This window comes from Mirounga angustirostris, unplaced genomic scaffold (assembly GCF_029215605.1).
Source record: "Mirounga angustirostris isolate CCGP_5_RB_7025 unplaced genomic scaffold, mMirAng1.0.hap1 SCAF_4, whole genome shotgun sequence".
NCBI lineage: Eukaryota > Metazoa > Chordata > Mammalia > Carnivora > Phocidae > Mirounga > Mirounga angustirostris.
This window is the reverse complement of record NW_026991712.1, coordinates 31,130,578-31,143,424: the sequence shown is the minus strand read 5'-3', so window position 1 is coordinate 31,143,424 and position 12,847 is coordinate 31,130,578. Positions and strand designations below refer to the sequence as shown.

At 37.6% G+C, this 12,847-nt stretch overlaps 1 protein-coding gene and 1 long non-coding RNA gene across 5 annotated transcripts in view; one reads left to right on the top strand and one right to left on the bottom strand.

The window, feature by feature from the left end:
- Positions 1–12,847, top strand: part of OXR1 (oxidation resistance 1) — a 443,163-nt gene that overhangs the window by 346,985 nt on the left and 83,331 nt on the right. The window lies entirely within an intron of this gene.
- Positions 1–12,847, bottom strand: part of LOC123858808 (uncharacterized) — a 55,815-nt gene that overhangs the window by 38,482 nt on the left and 4,486 nt on the right. Inside the window, exons 3-4 of the long non-coding RNA XR_006794240.3 lie at positions 5,125–5,248; positions 4,150–4,300 (exon numbers count right to left, since the gene is read on the bottom strand). This is a non-coding gene — a long non-coding RNA (uncharacterized LOC123858808). The remainder of the gene's footprint in view (positions 1–4,149; positions 4,301–5,124; positions 5,249–12,847) is intronic.

Here is a 12,847-nt window from a genome sequence, read left to right as displayed (position 1 = left end):
AAATATCACTAAAACCACCTTTTAGTAAGACAAAGCTGAGTTAGTACTGAGAAAAGGAGAATACCACCTCAACAGAGCCTTAGTAGGGCTTAGAAGGTGGTTTGTCAGGGGAAGGCAGGCAGAAATAGTTGGTATATTTGAGATTTTCAAGTTTAAGGCATGTCTTTCAATGGTTAGGATTGAGTAATGATCATGATATATATGATAATTTATGATATGATGTTTTAGTATTGATAGAATAAGATGAGTATTTGAGGCAAGGGGTTCAAAGAGTTCTGATGTGTGAATTTGTTGGCTTTTTCTGTTAATCTTGATGTGTCATTCGGGATGTTTCTGGAATACACCAGATGACAGTAGTGTAGTAAGGTCATATTAATGTAGACGGTCAGGTGTACTAATAGTTTCAGAGACAGAGAAACAAATAAAACAGAAATATAAACAAATAATTAGTGTGGTAAGATAAGTATAATTTAGTCACAGAGCCCTTTGGGAGAAAATACACAGAATCTTACAACCTCCCTGCAATCTGCCACTGCCAGGAATTCTAAGATCTTTTGAGTGTCCTACTTTGGTTTATCTTTGGTAAATCGAAGAAAAAGCATTATGTTTACAGAGGCAATGTTTCTCCTTGTTTCTTTTCTTTCTCTCTTTATACTATTAACATCCCCAGGCCAGACATGCATATTTACACAAATGTATTTTACAAACACTCAATATCAAGTTTTGGATGAGTGCAAAGAATTCATATTTATTAAGGATCAACTATATGATGCATGCAATGCAAGTGTGTGTGTACATATATTTCAATTAGCTGTATATTAAATTTTTGTAGTAATTATCTTTATCCCCTTGCTCATGCAGATGATTCTTATTGGGACCTTAAGGCTATATAGACCCCTGGATATGGCTCTTTTCTATATAATTTAGAACTCATGGTCTCTTCTTTTTGGGAGAGATAAGTAGTGAGCGTGATGATTTTCAAGCACAATAGTCCTCTATTTAAGAATAGTAGAAATGAGCATATATTTTTCAAAGCTTGAGTAACAAGTGATTTTTGCTAAGTAACTTAAGCTCTAACCTTGGGTGGCATGAAACTGACATCTGTTACCTTGCAAATCAGTTTTTAGAAATACCCTAAAGTGAGTATAATAAAGTTACATCTGAGAAAAACAAATTAAATCTTTTGAAATTAAAATTCTGGCACATGATTTAAAGTTAAAGCTCAAATTCCTGAAGAAGTCCTTAAAACTCTTTGTACCAAATACATCCTGTGTTTGATTATAATACTTGAAAGAATATCCAACATGCTTTTCAACAGGTTCCAAAATCAAACAAGAAAACATGTATCTTATAAAGTACATTTACCTAGATTTATTCATCACAAGCTAATATGCATGTTTTTTTTAAAGATTTTATTTATTTATCTGACAGAGAGAGAGAGAGCTCAAGCGGGGGGAGCGGCAGGCAGAGGGAGAGGGAGAAGGAGGCTCCCTGTTGAGCAGGGAGCCCGATGCGGGGCTCGATCCCAGGACCCCAGAATCATGACCTGAGCTGAAGGCAGCTGCTTAACCGACTGAGCCACTAATATGCTTGTTTTATAAAATCATTTATAAATCCTTTATAAAATTCATTTCAGTATTCTTTGACTAAAGTTTTGAGAAAACATCTGCAAGGTAGTGCAACTTTAGAAGTTATCAAAAGCTTGCCATCATGCTAATGGCATTCACAACATACAAATCTGCCAGCTAAAGAAGCATCGTCCCATTAGCAATAAACCATTTGGCATGAAGCTATCTTCTCCCTCTGCTATGTGGGCTTTTATCACACCTTTCTTTCAGTCCCATATCTTCTCTGTACTGAGATGAAGAGGCACCAGGAGTAGTAGATGCGTGATAATCTCCAGGCACAACTTACTAAAGTGCAAATGCAAAAGAATATTACACATTATTGTAGCTAGACACAGGATGTAATAAGGCTTTCTGGAGCACCTGGGTGGCTCAGTCAGTTAAGCATCTGACTCTTGGGTTTCAGCTCAGGTCATGATCTCATGGGTCATATGGGGCTCCCCACTCAGTGGGGGGTCTGCTTGAAGAGTCTCTCCCTCTGCCCCTCCCCCATGTGCTCATGCACGGAGGGTTACCAATGGGATGCTCTTATGGGCCAGGCCTGGAAGTAGCACATATGACTTTTGCATATCTCCCCCCCTCTAAAATAAATAAATCTGAAAGAAAGAAAGAAAGAGAGGAAGGCGTTCTGAAGACAGACTATAAAAGTTGCTAGAGGCATGATGCTGTTATGGGGTTACTTAATCTTTCCCAACATCCACTAGATCTGGGCTTCTCAGCCTGGGCACTAGTGACATTTGAAGCTGGATGACTTGAGCATTTTAAGAGCTTAAACAGCATCCTTGGCCTTAACCTACTAGATGCCAGTAGCACACCCTCAGTTTGATAACCAAAAATATCCCCAGACATTGCTAAATACTCCCTGCAGGTAGAGTTGGCAGCTTTAATAAGTGAAAAGAGAGGATGCCCAGGTAAAATTGAATTTCTGATAAACAGCAAGTAACTTTTTCATTAAGTATGTCCTGTGCAACAGTTGGTACAGACTTGTACTAAAAAACTTATTCGTCATTTTTCTGAAATTCAAATTTAACTGAGAGTCCTATATTTTAATCTAGAAAGTTTTGGGGGAGGCAAAATTGCCCATGACTGAAAACCCCGGTGCTGGAGTATCACTAAGTTAAAAGCAAACACCCAAGAGACTCTTGACTGATAGTGCTGCTTTCCTTAACCTCTCAGACCCCATAACCTTGTTTGCAAAGAGGGGGTTCATTAACTTCCCTTACAGAGTGGACATGAGGTATAAAGAAAATAATGTATGAAAAAACTCTTAGTACAGTCCCTGGCATAGTAAACAATTGATATATGTTCATCACTGACAATCCCTCACAAGATGGTGTCATAGTATTTACTGATGTCTGGACTGAATTTTCACTAACAGTAAAGACTGTATTACAGAAACAACAGGAACCCTGCAAGTGATTCTCAATCCTGACTGCACATTGAATTCACCTGGGGAGTGTCCTTCCCTGATGTCTGTGACCTACCTGTGAGAAATTTGGATTTCATTGATCTAGAGTGTGGCCTGGCATTGGGATTTTCAAAAGCTCCACAGGAGTCCTAAAATGTGGAGCCAAGGCTGAGAACCACTCTTTGAGAGAAAAGTATTAGAAATTGGTAGTCCTTAACAAGGAAGAGAGGAAATAAGCTAAACTTAATTATATCTGATTCTTGGGTTGTAGAAAATTGGGTTAGGATCAGATTTAGAGAAAAGACAGACATGATTTCAGTCATTCAACAAATATATCTGTGTGCCTACTATGTGCCAGGCCATGTTTTAAGCAGTAAAGGGAGTCCCTGTCCTTGTTCAATGATAGTAGGGAGGGACAGATAATAAACAAATAAGACATTTTAATCTAATTTCAAAGACTAGGACTAAGGCCTTCATGAGAGACGGTGGCATTCCAAAAAAAAAAAAAAAAAAAAAACAAAGTCATGAATAATCTTAATGGGAAAGCAAAATAGGGAGGAAGCAGCATGACTTAACAAGAAGAGAATCTCTGAGTTTAGCTCTTAGATGAGATGAAAGCACGAAGGACATTTTACCAAGGACAAGTGAAAGGATGGCATAAAACTGTAAAAATAGTGTCAGAAAGGCCAAAACAGAGTGAGGTTTTAGAAAAGTGAGGTTTAGAAACAGTAAAGCAAGAAGGGCCATTCTGTTGAAAAGGGAAGTCCTAGACTAAAAGAGAACAAGAAGGAAATGTGAGGCTCTTTTTGAGGAAGATGTGCTCTAACAGAAAGGCAGAACAAGCGTAATGCCTATTTTGCTTTATTTTTCGCAAGAAGAATGAACTACCAGAATACAAAACAAAAACAGTGAAACGGACATGTTTAGGCTAAGGTAGGTGAGAATACAGTGAAAGGCCACCCACATCCACTTTACATGAATTGTAACCTCTTGGTCCAGAAAACTGAGTTAGGATATTTTCTTGTGATATTTTGGTAGTAATGGTAAGTGTATTTTTTGACAATTACATTCTCTTTCATAACAAACAGCAAAATACATATATAATGGTTTAAATACCATAGAAATTTATTTCACGTTCAAGTCCGAAATGTTCTTGAGTGGTGTGTGTGGCTCCCCTCTAAGGATGGATTCAGGGACCCAGGTTCTTTCTAGCTGTGGCTTTGCCATCTTTAATGAATTCAGGTCTCCATGCTCATCTGTTTCCAGGCTATGAAAAGGAAAAGACCACGGAGGGTTACCAATGGGATGCTCTTATGGGCCAGGCCTGGAATTAGCACATATGACTTTTGCAAGCCTTCCACTGGCTAGAACTTTGTCAGTTGGCCACCCCTGATCAAAAAGAAAGCTGGGAAATGTAGTGTGCCCAGGAAGAACAGTAATCGGGTTTGATGACAGCTAACCAGTCTCTACGCAGATAACAGGAGATCTGCCAGAAAAATGTAGCTAGAAAAATAATTCAAATTTCAAAACATGGGGTTGAAATGGAGTTGAAGGATATAGAAACAACATAGGTTTGAAACCACTTGGGAGGGGGAAAAAGAGGGGGTCTGTACCTCATCTTCTTCTGCATAGTAGAAGAAATGCACAACATTTTTGATAAATGAGAACTGACTGATCGTATCATTTAGTGGGTTCATACTTCTTCAGATAACTGAGTCCAGGGAATGGTAATCACTGTCAACCATGAAGGTGGTCTCTTGTGGTGTGCCTTGGGCCTCGCCTTCCCCGTGTCTCATTAAACATTTCTGTGAACAGCTTGAACGGAGACAAATCTATGGCTGACTCAGTGAAAGAGATATTGAATGGTAACTGTGGATCCAAGAATCAAGAGTAGTTTCAAAAGGATCTCAGTAATCTAGAACCTAGGTCAACAGAATTTTTCTGAACATAGCAAGGGAATAAATATTTTAGGCTTTTGGGCCCTAAGGTTTCTGTCACAACTAGTCACTGCTGCTGCTGTAGCCCCCAAAGCAGCCACAGACAATACAGAAGTGAACCGGTGTGCCTATGTTCCAATAAAACCACATTTACAAACACAGGCTGAGGTTGAGGGGGAGGAGTTCTGATCCACAAGGTTTCTCAGGCATCCAGGTTGTTGCAGATGGCGTCCCCATCTAGTAGCAGTACGGTCTGGAGCAGGTAGTATCCTTTGTGGCTGAAACAGAGGCAGAGGCATCGGAGTGGGAAACATTGTCTGGATCTTAAACAGAGGCCATTATTTACACACATGAGTGTAAAACACATATATCACTTCTGCTCAGTATTTGCCAAAACTAGTCTTATGTATGGCCTTATTTCAGAAAGTAGTGTGATTCCCATGAACTAAATATGCAGAAGCACCCGGAAGAGCTACAAAGGAGCAAATCTCCAACATGGCTCATAATTGGAAAATGTAGGCTCCTGAGCTCCACCTTATAGCCCGGGAATCAGGATCTTTGGGATAGAGTTGGGAAATACTCATCTTGAAAAAGCTTTCACAGCCGATTCTCATTATCAACAGGAAGCTGCTGCTGTGAACAAGGAGTGTTTATTTAAAGTAGAGGAAAAGCAACAATTAGATCTGTGGATTTAAGATTACCCTGGCTGCAAGTGTTGGATTCAAGAGGGGAGAAACTAGAAGCTGGGATTTCATGTCACAGAACATACAGGGTTTAATGAGCAAACATAAATACATGTGCTTATATATCACGCAATGTGTTGGCAGGACCAGCTCAATCTGAGAGCCTAACACCATTGTTACAAAATTTCTCTTTATATTTTAGGAATCTCCTCCCACTCCTTCCTTGACTCTCAGAAAACTAGTAAGATAGGCTCAAAGAGGCCTTGTCAACTCATTCAATAAATGTTTTGTATGCCACTGCTGCTGATGCTGTTGGTTGAATAGAGCTAGCTCAGCACCCAGAGGAGTCCCTGGATAGGGACAGGGGAGTGGGATGCGTGGGTGTGGCCTGCTTCTCTCTTGAGAGGTGGCTGGATGTGGTCAAACTTTCCTTCCTGCCTGTTAGGACAACACAGAATATGGTTATATTGCTGTCTCTGCTGCTTTCTGAGAAAATTGAGATTTAAGAGATCTGCAATGGGAGAAAATAACCAGTGCATGATTCTTTTGAAAATTAAACCTATCCAGTTAGTGCTGATCATTTAAAGATTGACCATCCAAGTTTGGGTTTCTCTTCCTATATGCTGCCTGAATTTTAGCTTCTGTCCCAAATGCTATTTGCGATGGGGACGTGGGGAGTCAGGGAATCTCTGTACACTTTGGGAAGAGGAGTAGGTTCTCTTCCTTTCAAATATTATGCTCGGTACTTATCAGTTGTTCATGTACCATGGCTTGAAATAAGTGGAATATTGATAAGAACTTGTCATTGCTGCTGAGCACTTTCTTTAAGAGAGATGGATGAACTTGTAGTCAGGTTCTCTTTTTAATGGCATGCTTTGTTTTTTCTTGCATTGATAGAGCCCAGGGTTCAGGTCCCCCCCCACCAACAGGAAAAAAACAAAAAACAAAAACCTAATTAGCAGCTCTAAGTTGAAGCTAGAAATTGGCATCTTGGTGTAAAAGTAATAACTAACAACAGGGTTAGGTTTCTCCCAAATTATTTTGCTCTTTCTTTTCATCTTTGCCTTTACGTTTTTTAAATACATTAAAAAAATACAAAGAGAGGAAAATTATTTCTAATACATTCTAACCTAAAATCACTCTAAAACCATAACTAAATATAACTTTAAAATATTTAATATTAATACTAAAATTAATATATTAAAATAAAGCATTTAATATACCACACATCCAAACATTTCACTTATCAGCTTTTTTAGGTTAAGAACGTGAAACATCAAAATTCTATTCAATAAACACAAATAAGAAGTTGCAACAACATATAAAGACCAATTATAGAACTAAGAGAAAAGTGGAACAAGGCTGGAGAGGAAGAATCCAAAAAGATAGAGACTAAGAGTAGACTACTTCAAGGCTATGCATGTAGTCCCATCTGTAGAAATAAATACTGTACTGCAACCCCACACAGAGTACAGACAGAAAAAGAAGTCTGCAGTGGAAAGGGATTGCAAATATTTGCTTTCATACCATAACACTTCTCTATGGAGAATTTGATTGACTATTGATCCTAAAGACTTTTTTTTTTTTTAAGATTTTATTTATTTATTTGAGAGAGAGAGAATGAGAGAGAACATGAGAGGGAGGAGTGTCAGAGGGAGAAGCAGACTCCCTGCCGAGCAGGGAGCCGGATGCGGGACTCGATCCTGTGACTCCAGGATCATGACCTGAGCCGAAGGCAGCCGCTCAACCAACTGAGCCACCCAGGCGCCCGATCCTAAAGACTTTTAAAGCCTTGTTAAGTTTTCACAACTTTGGATATAAATGGTAATATCTCTTGGCACTTGTTCAATGAGCTAAGTGAAACTGATCCAGAGTCAGAAGCTGCCGCATTCCAGGTATGGAGTATTTTGAGCTGTAATTACATAATTCTAATCTTTTTTTTAAAAAAGATTTTATTTATTTATTTGACAGAGAGAGAGACAGCGAGAGAGGGAACACAAGCAGGGGGAGTGGGAGAGGGAGAAGCAGGCTTCCTGCCGAGCAGGGAGCCCGATGCGGGGCTTGATCCCAGGACCCTGGGATCACGACCTGAGCCGAAGGCAGAGGCTCAATGACTGAGCCACCCAGGCGCCCCTACATAATTCTAATCTTTGGTAGGATATAAAAAAGGTCCTCAAATAGCTATAAGGCAAGTTGATGTGAGTTATCGTGACTTAAGTTTCACTTACAATTCTCAATGATGCTATTCCTAGTTCCTTGCTTGATTTGATTATCTACATGTTTGTTGTTTCTGACAAGTGTAGTAGTTAACACTTTTTAGACAGTTTTCAAATTGAGCAAAAGTTACTTGGTTTTTCATAGGGTTTGTAATGATTATATCCAGGATTGGCATCTACTAGAGGGGAATTTGTTTTTAATCAATATTAAGTTCTTTCTCATTCTGTCAGATTGAATCTTTTCTATATACTGTTCAATGTTTTGATCACGGTTGTATCCAAACAATGACCTATACTCTTCCTCTTTGTGGTAATTTTGACACAGGTGACAGTCTCATAAGGTAAGTTTGAATGCCAGTGTAACCCTTTTAATGGAGAAAGAAGCAGTAAGACTTTGAATACAGAAAGCGTTAACATCAAGGGTAACCAGTTTGGTTATCTATCAAGTTAGGCTTTAGGTTTACTAACAGATGCAGATATACTAAGTGAAAAATAGATTCATTCCTTTGTTTCTTAACATCTAAAACCTCTTGGCTTAGTGGCAGTCCACTTTATCCATTCTATCAGTGATTCTGCTTATCAAATCAGAAATTTGAGTGCTGACATTTCTATCCCATAAAATAGTTGCCAGTTAGATATTACATGATTTCCATGAATTGACAAACTTGTCCTTGAGAAATGAAGGCAAGTTAAAGACTTTCCCAAGCAAATAAAATCTGAGGGAGTTCATCACCACTATATCTGCCCTAAAAAAATGCTAAAAGGAGTTCTTCAAGCTGAAATGAAAGGATGTTAACTGGTAACATAGAAACATATGAAAATATAAAACACAGTGGTAAAGATAAGTATAAAGTGAAATTCAGAATACTCTAAGACTGTAACATGGTGGTGTGTTAATCACTTATCCCCAGTAAAAAGGTTAAAGGACAAAAGTATTACAAATAAGTATGGCTATAATAATTTGTTAATGGATACACAATACAGAGGTAAATTGAAAAATCAAAAACAAATGGAGGAGGGGTAAAAGTGTAGAGTCTTTTTTTTTTTTTTTAAGATTTTATTTATTTGACAGAGAGAGAGCGCACACAAGCAGGGGGAGCAGCAGAGGGAGAGGGCAAAGCAGGCTCCCCACTGAATAGGGAGCCCTGACATGGGGCTTGATCCCAGGACCTTGCGATCATGACCTGAGCCGAAGGCAGACACTTAACCAACTGAGCCATCAGGTGCCCCAAGAGTCTTTACATGCTATTGAAGTTAAGTTATCAGCTTAAAATAATCTGTTATGTTTTATGTGAGACTCATGGTAACCACAAAGCAAAAACCTATAGTAGATACTCATAAGATAAAAAGAAGGAAATAAAAGCATACCACTATGGAAATCCATCAATTTACAAAGGAAGACCGCAAAAGAGGACAAAAGGAGCAAAGGAACTAAATAACAGTCAGAAAACAATAATATAGCATCAGTAAACCCTTACTGAAAGTCTTTACCTGTTAATATAAATGTAAATGTATTAAATTCTCTAATCAAAAGGCATAGAGTGGCTGAATGGACTAAAAAAAAAACAATAAGATCCAACTATATGCTTCCCACAGAGACTCACATCAGCTTCAGGGACCACACAGACTAAAAGTGAAGAGATGGAAAAGGATATTCTGTGCAAATGGAAAGCAAAAGAGAGCAAGAGTAGCTATACTTAAAGTAGACAAAATAGAATTTAAGTCAAAAACCATAATGAGAGACAAAGAAGGTTGTTATAAAATGACAAAGGTGTCAATTCATTAAGAAAATATAATAATCATTAAAAATAGATACACCTATATTGGAGCATCTAAATATATATTTAAAAATACTAACAGATGTGAAGGGAGAAATAGGTAAAATACAGTAATAATAAGGGATTTTAATATCCCACATTCAACAATGGATGGATCAGCCAAGCAGAAAATCAATTAGGAAACATTGGTTTTAAACTACACTTTAGACCAAATGGACCTAACAAACATATACACAACATTCTATCCAATAGCAGCAGAATACACATTCTTCTCAAGTGCACATTGAACAGTCTCCAGAACAGATCATACGTTAGGTCACAAACAAGTCTCAGCAAATTTAAAAGGGTTGAAATCATGCAAAATATCTTTCCCAACCACAATGGTATGAAACTAGAAATCATTAACAGTAAGAAAACTGGAAAAAATTCATAGTTCATAAATATTTGTAAATTGAACAACACACTTTTGAACAACCAATGAGCCAAAGGAGAAATCAAAACGTATCATGAAACAAATGAAAATGAAAACACAACATACCCAAACTATTAGAAACAGCAAAATCAGTACTAAGAGGGAATTTTGTAGAAAAATTTAAGAAAAAGATCTCAAACAACCTAACTTTACACCTCAAGGAACTAGAAAAAGAACTTTTTTTTTTTTTAATTTTTTACTTATTTGCAAGAGAGAGAATGAGAGACAGAGAGCATGAGAGGGGGGAGGGTCAGAGGGAGAAGCAGACCCCCTGCTGAGCAGGGAGCCCGATGTGGGACTCTATCCCGGGACTCCAGGATCATGACCTGAGCCGAAGGCAGTCGCTTAACCAACTGAGCCACCCAGGCGCCCCCTAGAAAAAGAACTTTGAACAAACTTAGTTCAAAAGTTAGAAAGAAGGAACTAACAAAAGATCAGAGCAGAAAAATGAAATAGAGACCAGAAAAACAATAGAAAAGATCAATGAAACTCAATGTTGTTTTTTTAAAAAAGACAAACAAAAGTGACAAACCTTTAGCTGGACTAAGAAAAAAAAAGAGTGAACAGCTATAAATAAATTTAGAACTGAAAGAGGAGACATTACAGTTGATAAAACACAAATATAAAAGTTCATGAGAGACCAGTATGCCTAGAATTGGGTTACGTGGGAGAAATGGCTAAATTCTTAGAAATATACAACCTACTCAAATTGAATGATCAAGAAACAGAAAATCTGAACAGACCAAACGTGGGTAAGGAGACTAAATCAGTAATCAAAAACATCTCAAAAAAGAGAAGCCCAGGACCAGATGGTTTCAGTGGAGAATTCTGCCAAACATTTAAAGAAGAATTAGCACCAGTTCTTCTTCTTAAACTTTTCCAAAAAATGGAAGAGGAGGGAACACTCCCAAACTCATTTTAGGAGGCCAGCATTACGCGAATACCAAAGCCAGATAAGGAGTCCACAAGAAAACTACAGAACAATATATCTGATGAAGATAGATGCAAACATTTTTAACAAAATACTAGCAAACCAAATTCGACAGCATATTAGAAAGATCATATACCATGATCAAGTGGGATTTAGCCCTGAGATACAAGAATGGTTCAATATATGCAAATTAATAAATGTTATATATATGCCACATTAATAGAATGAAAAATAAAAATCATACAATCATCTCAATAGATGCAGAAAAACAATTGACAAAATTCAGTATCCCACCATGGCAAAAGCTCTCAATAAATTGGGTATGGAAGGAATGTACCTCAACATAATAAAGGCCATATATATGACAAGCCCATTAACATCACACTCAATGGTGAAAGTTTGAAAGTTTTTCCTCTAAGATCAGGAAGAAAACAAGGGTGCCCACTCTCACCACTCATATTTGACATAGTACTAGAAGTTCTAGCCCGACCAATTAGGCAAGACAAAGAAATAAAAGGCAACCAAATATGAAAGGAAGAAATAACAATTGTCTCTATTTGCAGAACATGATCTTATATATAGAAAATCCTAAAGACTCCATGAAAATACTGTTAGAACTAATAAATGAATTTCATAAAGTTGCAGGATACAAATCAACATAGAAAATCAGTTGCATTCATATAGACTAACCATGAACTATCCAAAAAAGAAATAAAGCAAACCATTTATAATAGCGTCAAAAACAACAAAATACTTTGCAATAAATTTAACCAAGGAGATGAAAGGTCTCTACTCTGAAAACTGTAAGATGTTTAGGAAAGAAATTAAACAAATAAATGGAAAGGTATTCTGTGTTCATGTATTAGAACACTATTGTTAAAATATCCTTACTACCTAAAGTGTTCTAAATATTTAGTGCAATCCCTATCAAAAGTCCAGTGCCATTTTTTACAGAAATAAAACAATCCTAAAATTAATATGGAATTGCAAAAGACCCCAAATAGCCAATCCTGAGAAAGAAGGAGAAAATTGGACACATCATACTTCCTGATTTTAAATTATATTACAGGGGTGCCTGGGTGGCTTAGTTGGTTACGCGACTGCCTTCAGCTCAGGTCACCCAGGGTCCTGGGATTGAGCCCCGCATTGGGCTCTCTGCTCGGCGGGAAGCCTGCTTCTCCCTCCCCCACTCCCCCTCCTTGTGTTCCCTCTCTCCGCTGTCTCTCTCTCTGTCAAATAAATAAATAAATAAAAATTTAAAAAAAATAAATTATATTACAAAGCTGTAGTAATCAGAAGAGTATAGTGCTGCCATAAAAACAGACACATACACCAGAGGAACAGAATCAAGAGCCCAGAAATAAACCATCCATATACTGTCAACTAATATTTGACAAGGGAGTCAAGAATACTCACTGGGAAAAGGACAGTCTCTTTAATAGTCTTGGGGAAACTGGATATTCACATACAAAATAATGAAATTGGATTTCTAACTTACATCATACACAAAAATTAACACGAAATGGATTAAAGATGCAAATGTGAAACCTGAAACTATAAAACTCCCAGAAGAAAACACATGGACAAAAGCTCCTTGACATTGGTCTTAGCAATGATTTTTGGATATGATACCAAAAGAGCAAGCAACGAAAGCAAAAATAAACCAGTAGGACTACATCAAACTAAAAAGCTTCTGTACAGCTAAGGAAACCATCAATAAAATGAAAACCCAACCTAAAGAATGGGAGAAAATCTTTGCAAACCATTTATCTGATAAGGGGTTAATATCCAAAATAT